General features: G+C 43.5%; 1 pseudogene; it reads left to right on the top strand.

Moving 5' to 3' along the window:
* Positions 6,419 to 7,223, top strand: Gm8960 (predicted gene 8960; annotated as a pseudogene).

Genomic DNA, 12,436 nt, shown 5'->3' with positions numbered 1-12,436 from the left:
CACGTTTTTAAAGCTCATAAAATCTACACACTTCCACTTTCTCATTTATAAAATTGAGAACATGGTGTAATAATTCATATTTATAGTGTGAAAAGTCAAGTAAAATTATACACGGAAAGGCTTTAACATATGCCTGGCACAAATAGGGACTTAGTAAACGTCAGCCGTGGGCAATGTTGTCTCTGTCTTGATATCTAAAATATATTTTAGGTCTTTTGCTTGGAGAATATGTGGAATGTCTATCTCACACATTTTCAAACAGACTATTTGAAACCATCCCTAGTACGATCTAATCCTATGAGTCTATCAAAATCACTCATATTCAGGATCACAAATAGCCTGCCCAACGGTAAACATCAAAGGTAGTCCTCGGTTAAAATTAGGAGAAAAATGTGTCATTATCAATCTTTTTCCCTTGAAAAGATTTCTTCTCATGGATTTCAGACTGCAATTTCTCCTTGTCTTTCTCCTCTCTCGCTGGCCACTCCCTTCCAATCTCTGTTCCTGAGCCTCAGGTCACTCTTCTGTATGTTGGTCTCTCTCACACACAGGCTAGCCTACACGGATGCCAGGATCTCTTCCCTCCCTCTCTGATTATTACTTGAGTGACTTCAAAAATCCTCTTTGTTAAGCTGGACCTAGGCCTTGCTGCACATATGTAGCAGATGTGTAGCTTGGTTTTCATGAGGGTCCCGACCACCTGGAACAGGAGCTATCCCAAAAGCTGTTGCCTGTATGTGGGATATGTTCTTCTAGCTGGGCTGCCTTGTGTGGCCTCAGTGGGAGAACCTAGCCTAGCAGAGACTTAATGTGCCAGGGTGAGGGAATGTCCAGGGGACCCCCAACTGCTCAGAGTAGAAGGGAAGGGAGGGTTAGGAAGAAGAGTTGTGATAGAGAGTAATGGTGAGGGGGGCAGTGATTGGAGTGTAAAGTGAATATAAACAAAAAAAAAAACAAATAAATAAATCCTGTTTGTTTTTAACATACCCTACATGTATTGGTTAGTTTTCTGTCAATTTGACACAAGTTAGAGTAATCAGGGAGGAAAGAGCCTCAGTTGAGAAAATTCCTCCATAAGTCCAGGGGTAGGGCATTTTCTGAATTAGTGATCAGTGGGGGAGGGTCTAATCCATTGTGGCTGGGGCCATCCTGGGCTGGTAGCCCTCAGTTCTGTAAGAAAGCAGGCTGAGAAAGCCAGAGGAAGCAAACCATTGAGCAGCACCCCTCCGTGGACTCTGCATCAGCTTCTGCCTCCATACTCCTCCCCTGTTTGAGTTCCTGTCCTGACGTCCTTCAGTAATGAACAGCAACATGGAAGTGTAAGCCAAATAGCCCCTTTTCTCCCAAAATTGCTTTCTGGTCATGTTTTGTCATGGCAATAGAAACCCTAACTAAGACACCACATTCTGACAGTTTTCAAATCTTTGTTTCCAGCCTGGAGTTCTCAGAGAGCAAGATGTCCAAGCCCAAGTACATATCTAATGTCTCCAATTAGAAATATAACACGCTTTCAAAATCAACATGCCCAGTTTCAACCTTCTGCCCCAACCCCCTTTCTTCCCACGGTCTTCCCCACCTCAGTTCATGTCAATATTATCCTTCCAGTTGTTCAGGTCAAAAACCTCTAATTCTTCTTTCTTGATCCCTCCCTCCATCTTGAAAACCCTGCATCCGATTTATCAGCAAAGTCTGTCAGCTCTGTTTTCAGAAAATATGCAGAATCTGAGCCCTAGTCCAGCCCCTTGCTGCTTCCGCTGAGAAAGCCTCGGATCTAGTTGTGATCTGATCACAAGGACTTTGCTTTTTCCCTGCCTCTCTTCACCCATCAGCTGCTCCCTACTCAACACTGTCATCCATGGATAGGTAGTCTACTCAAGGCCCTCCCACTCAAACCCTCCCCTGGATGCTTGTCTGACTGAAGGTAAAGGCTGGCAGCCACCTTGAAGCCTTTCTCTTCTCTACACACTCAAGCCACCCTGGGCTTCTCTCTTCTTCAGACACTGGGGGACTGAGCCTGCCTGCCTTCGGGCTTGTGTTCCCAGTTTCTTCCCCCCACCCAGGAAAGGCCTCCCCTCTCGGTGACTGTAAGGCCCTGAATTAGTCACTTTAACCATTGCTGTGGCAAAATACCTGACAAAATGAATTTAAGAAAGGAAGGGTTTGTTTTGGATTATACCCTAAGGGTGCAGGTTGTGCTGGCCTTTATGGGCTAGAAGGCATGGCGGCAGAAGATCGGGTTGCCTGGTTACATTGCATCCCCGCCCATGGAATGGCACTTTCCACATTAGGATGAGTTTTTAGATCTCAGTTAATCTAGTATGCCTAATCCCTTGAAGGCGTGCCCACAGGCTTGTCTCTTCCTTGAGTTTCCATCCTGTCAAGTTGACTATCAGTATTCCAAAACACATGCCTCTCTCCCGTGTCCTTCAGGTCTTGACTCTTATGTCACCCACACCTCTTCCTAAGCCATTCCACTTAAAACTGCAACCCACCCTCCCCACCTGGTTTTGGCCACTCGTTCGTTTGTTTTTAGCTAATTGTCATCTGGTCTGAATAGTTTAGTAATCTACTTTTTAATCATCACCCTCCAGAACACAATGTAGAGATCTTATAATCTTTGCTTACTGCATTTGTTTGGTCTCCAGAACCAAGAATAGAATCTCACCATAGTAAGCACCCAATAAATATTTATCAATTAAGTGAAAATGGTGAAAGAATAGTTTTCCTATGGCGGTAGTAGATATGAATTGACTTCCTAACTACAGCGAAAGCATTAAGAATTATGGCAAAAGTAAAGCGATTCTGAATTTGAAATATGTGCTTAAGAAACAAGGTCTATTACAGTATTCATAGTGGTTGGTCCCTTATCGTGCATGCTTTTGTATGTATATACTCATACACACCAGTACACACAAACCTCTGGCAAATGCATTGCTCTTACAGTGACTCCTTAGCGTTGGTTCATAGTTCTCACTTGAGCCTAAGTCCTCGCAGCACGGTTCCCCTCCCATTGTACATGGACCACCTGAGCAACCATTTGACTTTGGTGCTATCATTGTGGGTCTGCTGATATTATTTTCACAATAGAAGCAGCAAGCAGGCCCAGCCCCACTTTGCTTCTGAGGCCAGGTAGATATGGTTACTACTTCCTTTGTCTTATTTATATCACGTAAAATAATTTTTTACTTAATTGGGTTTTAGCTGACTACCTCTCTAGTTGCTAAGAATTAACTTCAGTTATTGTGCTATGCGTTTTGCCTTCTATTAGTACATGAGAATAAACCAAGTTCTGTGCTTTTCCTTTCTAAATGGCACCATTCTTAGAATTCTTTTTTCCTCCATATCTAAAAATTACGCAATTGACGTTTTCTTTCCTTATCATTCCAACGCCTTTCTATCCCTCCATGAAGGGCCTGCCAGAGTCTGGGTGCAGCTCTCAGTGGGAACATTGTAAAGCATTTGCCTTTGGAAATAAGAGGAAAACTGCATTGCCAAACATTTTGAATTTCACAGATAAATACAGTCTCTTCTGTCATTTCATACATAGTTAATTAACAGTAAGACATCAGCATTAGTGTATTAACGAATGTCCACAGTGGCCTAGCACCAGAGTGGTAACCCAAAAACATGTAGGCGTTTTTGTTCTGTTTTGTTTTGGGTTTGGTTGGTTGGTTGGTTGGTTGGGTTGGTTGGTTGGTTGGTTGGGTTGGTTGGTTGGGTTGGTTGGTTTGTTGGTTGGTTGGTTGGGTTGGTTGGTTGGTTGGTTGGTTGGTTGGGTTGGTTGGTTGGGTTGGTTGGTTGGGTTGGTTGGTTGGTTGGTTGGGTTGGTTGGTTGGTTGGTTGGTTGGATTGGTTGGTTGGGTTGGTTGGTTGGTTGGTTGGTTGGTTGGGTTGGTTGGTTGGGTTGGTTGGTTGGTTGGGTTGGTTGGTTGGGTTGGTTGGGTTGGGTTGGGTTGGGTTGGTACTAGTCTATAGAAGACACTGATTCCATTTTTTAAAGATTCTAACAATGCCTTTAAAAAAAATCAAATCAGATGCCTGAACTCCACAGCCTACCTTTGCAGGAGCCACACACTGCAATACTCAACGCTGTCCTAAAACTGCAGAGCTAAAACTCTGTGTGGTAGTTTGAATGAGAACGGCTCCCATAGGCAGATATATTTGAATGCTTGGTTCCTAGCTAGTTGGACTGTTTGAGAAGTATTAGGAGGTGTGGCCTTGCTGGAGGAGGTGGATCACTGGGGGAGGAGGTTTTGAGGTTTCAAAAGCCTACCCTGTCTTTCTCTCCCTCTGCATCCAACTTGTGGCTAAGATATGAGCTCTCAGCTACTGCTCTAGACTATGCCTGTCCACATGATGCCATGGCTTCCTGTCATGATGGTCATAGACTCTAATCCCTTGTCAGAGCAGCAGAAAGATGACGGCATGAGGCTTTGGCCAGCTGTCATTAACTAGTAGATTCCTAGAATCTTTTATCTGTCTGCCACCACAATGAACCTATACCCAACAAGCTACCACCATGGTTAGAGAGACTCACACACAAAGAAAAATCAGAGAAATGCCTAAAGGAAAAAAAAAAACTAAAAGAGAAGTAGAACCACCTCTCATCGACTGGCAAGGATAACTGTTCGGAATAGTGTTGCTTCACCTATCTCTGAAATAACGCTTACTGAACAAACTGATCTGGTGCCAGCCCTTTTAAGAAATCGAGCACACTTTTGCATGTCTTGGCTTTATTTCCTGATTGCTAAGTGCTAGAACCAAGCAGTTTGTCAACATGTATCTCTGAGTGCTTGTACACTTACTCAATGCTGGACGTGCTCGCCAGACCATGCACTTCAAGAAGTGCAGGACCTGATGCTCTATTCATTAAAGTGATGTTAGAGCCAAACTCATTGTGTAGCCCAGAGTAAGAGTTCAAGAATTATCAATGGTGTGGTGTGGGGCAATGGACCATGCCAGGAAACTTGGTACGGTCGAGTGGGTTCAGAACCTACCTGAAGACAGTAAGTGTTTCACCTATTCCGGACCAGATAGATGCCTGGCCTGGAACACGTGACTACACCTCCCCACATAAAGAACGTGACCACTAAACACAGTGTGCTCTGTGCGAATGAGGTATCTAGATAGGCTCCGAGGGTTTAGCCAATGAGCTTCCCCTCCAGACATTCCTTCCTACAAAAGGTATTTAATCTGTGGTACACCCTGAGGAAGTGGTATGTGCTCATTTTCCATGATGAACAGTGAGTAAACAGTATGAATGCACCAGGACTGTCTCTTTCACATCAAGAACCGTGGTGCGGGGAAGCCTTTGTCGTACAGAGCCGCTGCCCAAGGCTCCTGCAGAAGACCTCTCCACACTCCCGGACATTCACCCCCTGAGGTAAGCCAGAGTTCCTCATTCCCCCAGCCCTGGCCTCCTTGTAGGTCTGTGGACCACCTCCTTTCCCGACTTTAAACGATTTCCAGTGGCAACTGGACATCCCAGAGCTTGGGAACCCCTGCCTCCTTAGCCCCAGCCTACCACATCATTTATCTGAGCTGGGGTCCCCATCTTAGGCTCCAGTTGTTTTCCTACCCCTGAGCAGTATGTCAGCGCCTCCTGCAACCCCATCACCCGATGGTGGCACAGGGTGAAGTGCAGCCTAGCATCCCAAGCAGAGGTCACATATGCCAGAGAGTGTGGTGACCTTGGAACCTCAGTGTGGGGTTTACTAGCAATGAATAGCTGCTCAGGGTTTTCCAAGTTAGCTCACAGGCTTATTCGTAGGCGACTCTAATAAATAAGTGTTCATGAACACACTTTAGACAAACAAAACCATTATTCAAATGTAGAAATAAGAAATATCCAATCCCTTTTGGCTCTCCGGTCAACACCATGGCGGTTGGCAAGAACAAGCGCCTGACGAAAGGTAGCAAGAAGGGAGCTAAGAAGAAAGTGGTCGCTGATTATGGGGTGGATCCCTGGATATGGCAGTCTCTACATGGTCCATCCTTGCATACCCTAGCAAGATTTTATTGAAAGGACCCAGATGTAGCTATCTCTTGTGAGACTATGCTGGGGCCTAGCAAACACAGAAGTGGATGCTCACAGTCAGCTAATGGATGGATCACAGGGCTCCCAATGGAGGAGCTAGAGAAAGAACCCAAGGAGCTAAAGGGATCTGCAACCCTATAGGTGGAACAACATTATGAACTAACCAGTACCCCGGAGCTCTTGACTCTAGCTGCATATGTATCAAAAGATGGCCTAATCGGCCATCACTGGAAAGAGAGGCCCATTGGACACGCAAACTTTGTATGCCCCAGTACAGGGGAACGCCAGGGCCAAAAAGGGGGAGTGGGTAGGTAGGGGAGTGGGGGTGGGTGGGTATGGGGGACTTTTGGTATAGCATTGGAAATGTAAATGAGCTAAATACCTAATAAAAAATGGAAAAAAAAAAAAAGAAAGTGGTCGATCCATTTTCTAAGAAAGACTGGTACGATGTGAAAGCTCCAGCCATGTTCAATATTAGGAACATCAGGAAGACACTAGTCACGAGGACTCAAGGAACCAAAATTGCCTCTGATGGCCTCAAGGGTCGTGTGTTTGAAGTGAGCCTTGCTGATCTACAGAATGATGAAGTTGCATTTAGAAAATTCAAGCTAATCACTGAGGACGTTCAGGGCAAAAACTGACTAACTTCCATAGTATGGATCTTACCCATGACAACATGTGCTCCATGATCAAGAAATGGCAGACCATGATTGAAGCTCACGTTGATGTCAAGACGACCGATGGGTATTTGCTCCGACTTTTCTGTGTTGGCTTCACTAAGAAACGCAACAACCAGATAAGAAAGACATCCTATGCGCAGCACCAGCAAGTCCGCCAGATCTGGAAGAAGATGATGGAAATCATGACCTGAGAGGTGCAGATCAATGACTTGAAGGAAGTAGTTAATAAGCTGATTCCAGACAGCATTGGGAAAGACATAGAAAAGGCTTGCCAGTCCATTTGTCCTCTTCATGATGTCTTTATTAGAAAAGTAAAAATGCTGAAGAAACCCAAGTTTGAATTGGGCAAGCTCATGGAGCTGCATGGGGAAGGCGGCAGCTCTGGCAAAGCAGCTGGAGACGAGTCGGATGCTAAGGTTGAGCGAGCTGACGGATATGAACCGCCAGTCCAAGAATCAGTGTAAAATCCAGATTTTTAATAGTGACAAATAAAAAGTCCTATTTGTAAAAAAAAAAAAAAAGAAAAAAGAAAAAAAATATCCAATGGATCAACAAATATCCACCATAGTCATGAGTCTAGTATAATTCAGCTCAGTATGTCAGTTAATAACAAATCCTTGCCGAATTGCTTAAAATGACTTTATTGAGGAAAGTGGTTAGAAATAAACTATTAAGTTCAGTATTAAACTGAGTTAAAAATCATTTGTAATTATTCCTTCAAATATGATTAATTTTAAACTATTCCAATAAAGAGCTGGTTTAAGCTACAATAATGTATCCAATAAATGACTATAATCTTTGACCCTGAGGCTGCCCACCCTTGGGTATCTTTCTAGAACCCTTTTCTAACTGTTGTTCCCCTTTAGACATACTAACTTCTCATCTTCATCTCCCCCCCTCCCCCCGCCTTGCATTTTGATATCTCTATGGTTTGTGTCCCAACCCTCAAAGCTGAAAAAGCTGTGTGTGGTGAAACAGCATGAGTTTGAAATTAGCCTGTTTATAGCCAAATCCCAGATGTCAAACATTCTAGGTATATGATGTTTGGGCCTTAATGTGTTCACAGAGAAAATGTTTTATCTATAAACTAAGAATGTTGCTAGTGTGTACTGAAGATGAAATAAAATGATGACTATAAAATTTCTTGAATAGTAACTGCTGTGTAGTTGGTAGTCAGAAAATGTTACTGGGTTAGGGGGGGTAACTCAGTTTGGATCTGAGTTCGGATTCATAGAGCTTGTGTAAAGGCTAAGCATGGTAATAGATGCCTATAACCCCAGAATTATAGAGTGAGGATGGAAGAACCTTGGGCTTGTCGGCTAGCTACTGTAGCTGAAACAGAAAACTTTGGATTCAGCAAGAGAGCCTATATCATAAAAAATAATAAGATAGAGAAGTGATTGAGGAAAAATATCTCAACATCAACCACCATAGGCACCCACATGTGCAGGTGCATGCACACACAAACACACACATGTATGCATACATGCATGCATATACACACATGCATGTTGCAGTATATCTCTAACCCAAATATGCCCACGGCAATGAAAACATGACACAATTAATATGAATACATGCTTTGTGCCTAGATTGGGCAGATCTACCACTACACTACCATTTTCCACATCTATGTGACCCCTTAGAACTTCCAGTTTCTCTAGGCCATGTACTTCTGTTCCACTTTTCTTCCTCCTCCTCTGCATCCTTTTCCTTTCCCATTTTCTCCTTCTTCTCTCTCCCCACCTTCCCTTTATCTGCCCAATCATCAGCTCTCCTTAATTTTACAAATTAAGGCGGGAAGCAGGTTTACAGAAAATCACCTGAGTTCTTGTTCCTTGTGTGCAGCCCCTCACAGGAGAATGGACTTAATATCAAATATAATTAACCCCAGGGCTATCCACAACACATGCCCATGACCATAGGCACTGAGGCGTCTATACATCAAGAAGAAAAATGAAAGGAAATGTTAGATATTTATCTACAAGCAATTCTCACACTACTTTTGTCACATCTGAAAACCCATCCCAACTGTGAGCATGTCATCAGTCCAAATTAGGGAAGTATTTCAAGATCCCTGAGCCCAAGGTCCTTGGCTCTACAACAGGAAAAATAAATGCTCATGAAGAAAGAGAAGGTCACAAGAAAGAGAAGCTGTGGATGTGACCACAGCTAGGTAGAAACGTGTGGATAACAATGAGACTGAAAAGAAATAGCTACAGTCTTGCCCACCACTAATGCCAAGTGCTAGAACTGCAGATGAACCTCAGTCTGCTCTCCCTTTGTTTATTTTTCCAGCCTTTCTGTAATAAGCTTGCACTCATTCATCACGTTACGGACTCATCAAACAAACATCCGTAGGATGCCTTCAGAAACTATAATGTAGTCTGATGACACAAAAAGATTAAGACAAAGACAGGATATAAAAAGAATGTGTTTTAAGATGCATCAGGAGGGTGAGATGTGTTACTAGCCACTGAAAGGAAAACAGAAAACAGAAGATGCTTGAAAACCGCATCAAAGTCCAACTCGAGCGAGATGAGAAAGGCTTACGTAGAATGCGGAAACTTAAAAATCACCTGACAAAATATGGTTGCCATAGAAGTGGTTAGGAGAGCCCAGACACTGGATTTTATAGCTGTGTATCGTATTGAGTACTGATAGCAAGCAGCACAAATGCGAAGGACACTACCAAACATCCACAAATAAGAATCTGTGTCTGGCTCAAACTGAGTAATCACTTCAAAACATTTGAAGATACAAAGGTTAAGGTTTGGAAATTTTTCTGATGTGTGAGTTTGATGTACCAAAAGCTACATTTACTGCCTCCTACTCCTTCCTTTCTTCTTTCCTTCCTCCCTTCCTTCCTTCCTACTTTTTCTTCTTTTCATCCTTCTCCTCTTTTCTTATGTTCTCCTCCTTCTCCCCCTTCTTCTCCTTTCCCTTCCCCTTCCTCCCCCTCTTCCTCCTCCTCCTCCTCCTCCTCCTCCTCCTCCTCCTTTTTTCCTTTTTTTTTTCCTCCTCCTCCTCCTCCTCTTCCTCCTCCTCCTCCTCCTCCTCCTCCTCCTCCTCCTCCCTTTCCTCCCTTTCCTTTTCCCTTTCCTTTTTTTCCTCTTCAAGTCTTGCTCCCCTTCCAGGGCATTTCAATGATTTCAATGAAGTAGAAAGCAGATTAATGTCATCTATATCATGTGTCAATAGAGTGGCTTTGGAAAGTTGCTTAATAACTGGGCCTCATTCTTTTTCCTTATTCCTAAAAAAAAAAAAAAAAAAAAACCTATAATTTATCCTACATCATTCTTGAGGGGGGAAAAATGAAAAAGATAGTGTTTAATGGACTTAGAATAGCATCAGGCATAAATAGGGACAGAAGTCAAAATGGTAACTTAAAGCCACAGTGAAGAACTGTGCTCAGTCTCCCTGGCTAGAGCAACAGAGACTTTATGTCCACCCAGACCCTGTAGATTCCTCAGTCACCAACTTCTGCTGGTTATCTGTACACTCTAACACCTGGCTCCTCCCCATGGCTTCTGCTTTAGGCTGATTGTAGTGCTCCACACTTCTGTGCTGACCTCAGTGACAACTCCTACCCCTCTGACTTCCCCTAGTATCTCCAGCAGCTCAGAATTTTCTCCTGAAGGAGATAAAACACAGCTATGACACTACCTTGCTTAGAGATCCAGTGGCTTCCTGTAAGCAGGACTAAATGATATTTTAGCAAAGGTTAGGGCGCCCTTTTAAAATCTCTCTTTCCAGCTTTACATTACACCCATCTCCCAAACTGCACATGTGGTCCTCATTCTGAAGTCTAGTTAATGTCTAGCAAAATGATACTTTGTTTCCATAGAGTTTCTCCAATGCCTCTTCATGTAGCAAATTTTTCTTGCGACTTGAGGAACCTGCGCCAAACACATCCTTTCCCATAAAGCTGTTGTGCTTCTCCTCCTTTTTCACTCTAACAGGATGGTTTCCGTCCCTGATATTACGTTGCATTTTGATTTTCTGTTTTCCATGTTTCTCCTCAACTCGGTGGCAAACTACATGAAAAAAGGCTCCATTTATATTGATCCCCACTTCCCAGTACTTGGCATTTTGTAGATGGACAGTTTTTCGTCCCTGCCGTGTTAGCACAATTAACCTCCTATTGCAGATGAGGAGAGTATGTCTCCTTCATGAATCCACAGCAGCTGGAGTTCCCTATGGATGACCCAGGTCAGGCTAGTTAGAGATCCCAGTCCTGTTCCTAACTGAGGAGCTGGCAGCAGTTGTGGCTGATGGGGGAGGGAGCATAACTCTGCAGGGTCTCAACACCCCAGTGGATGAGCACACAAATATGTGCATATGGAAAGAACTGTTTGGACTCAATGAGAAAAGTAATAAATAAAATAACCTTGAAAATTAACAAACAGGACCATAAGAAACTGAAAACATTTCTACACATCGAAGGAAACTGCCTGCAGAGTGGACAAATTGCCTACAGAATGGAGCAAACCTTGATCAACATTTCAGGTACAGGGATAATATCTAGAATATTTTGTAATTGTAAAAATCACACACACACACACACACACACACACACACACACACACACCAAAGTACCAATAGTCAGGTGAGGTAGTGCAGTGAACACAAAGCTCTCAGAAAGAGAACTAAAAATGGCTAATTAATGTTGGAAAGTGTTCAACTGTGTTGGCCATTAGAAAATGTAAGTTAAAAATCACTTTGAAACGCTACCTCTCGCCAATGAGGGAAGAAACGACAGCAAAGGTTGAAGAGGATTGAGGAAATGAGAGGAACCCATATTCACGGACAGTAGGGATGTAAATATGGCCGCTATGGAAATGAATCTGGGGGTTTCACAAAGAATTAAAGCTAGAAATACCATGTGCCCCCGCTGCAGCACACCTGGGTGTGTCTACCCTAAAGGACTCTAGGTCCTAGCGCAGCGATACCAGCACGTCTATGGTACGTTTTTCACAACAGCAAGGAAGCACGACAGTCTAGGCGTCCATCAACTGGTGAAAGGTAGTGAAAACGCATGTACAGAGGATGGAATGTTATTCGGATGTAAAGAAAAATAAAACTGTAAAAATCTTCAGGGATATGAGTGGATGGGGAAAGAATTGTGGTAAGTCAAATCAGCCAGACTCAGAAAGATGAAGGTTACATGTTCTCTCGTGCAGACTCTAGCTTCCTGATGTTATGTATGTGTGTATGTAGGGTGAGTTTACAAACTAGAAAAGTAGAAAAGAGATCACAAAGGGGGTGCGGGAGGGAGGCTTTTGAGGAAGGCAGAATGGTGACAGCCACGTGACTATAGACACATAAAGAAGACTATGAGGATGGGCCAGGCCGGGACAACATGGAGCAGAGCTGGAGCGAAGAGCAGGGAGGAGAAGCCGCAAAACAAACTGTTTGAAAACTAACAGTGAGATCTAATACGGTGTGTGCTAATTACAATCTCTGGTCATTTTTCATTGGGTCTCCAACGAACTGTTTCAATTCACACAGCCTATCAATGACTAGTCAGAGTTTTGTACTCTAGTCCTTGGGAAGCCAAGATTTGACCTGGGTTGTGATGATGAGCTATTGCTATCATCAGTGGCTGAGCCAGTGATCCTCACACAGTCTACGCATGCTCAGTAAGCCTGGCGAAAAAGTGGGGAGAACACAGAGGAGTGGGTAGACAGAGAGGACATGACTAAAGAAAAGAAGCAAC

The sequence above is a fragment of the Mus musculus genome, chromosome 10 (assembly GCF_000001635.26).
Source record: "Mus musculus strain C57BL/6J chromosome 10, GRCm38.p6 C57BL/6J".
Classification (NCBI taxonomy): domain Eukaryota; kingdom Metazoa; phylum Chordata; class Mammalia; order Rodentia; family Muridae; genus Mus; species Mus musculus.
This window is presented reverse-complemented; position numbering and strand designations above follow the sequence as displayed.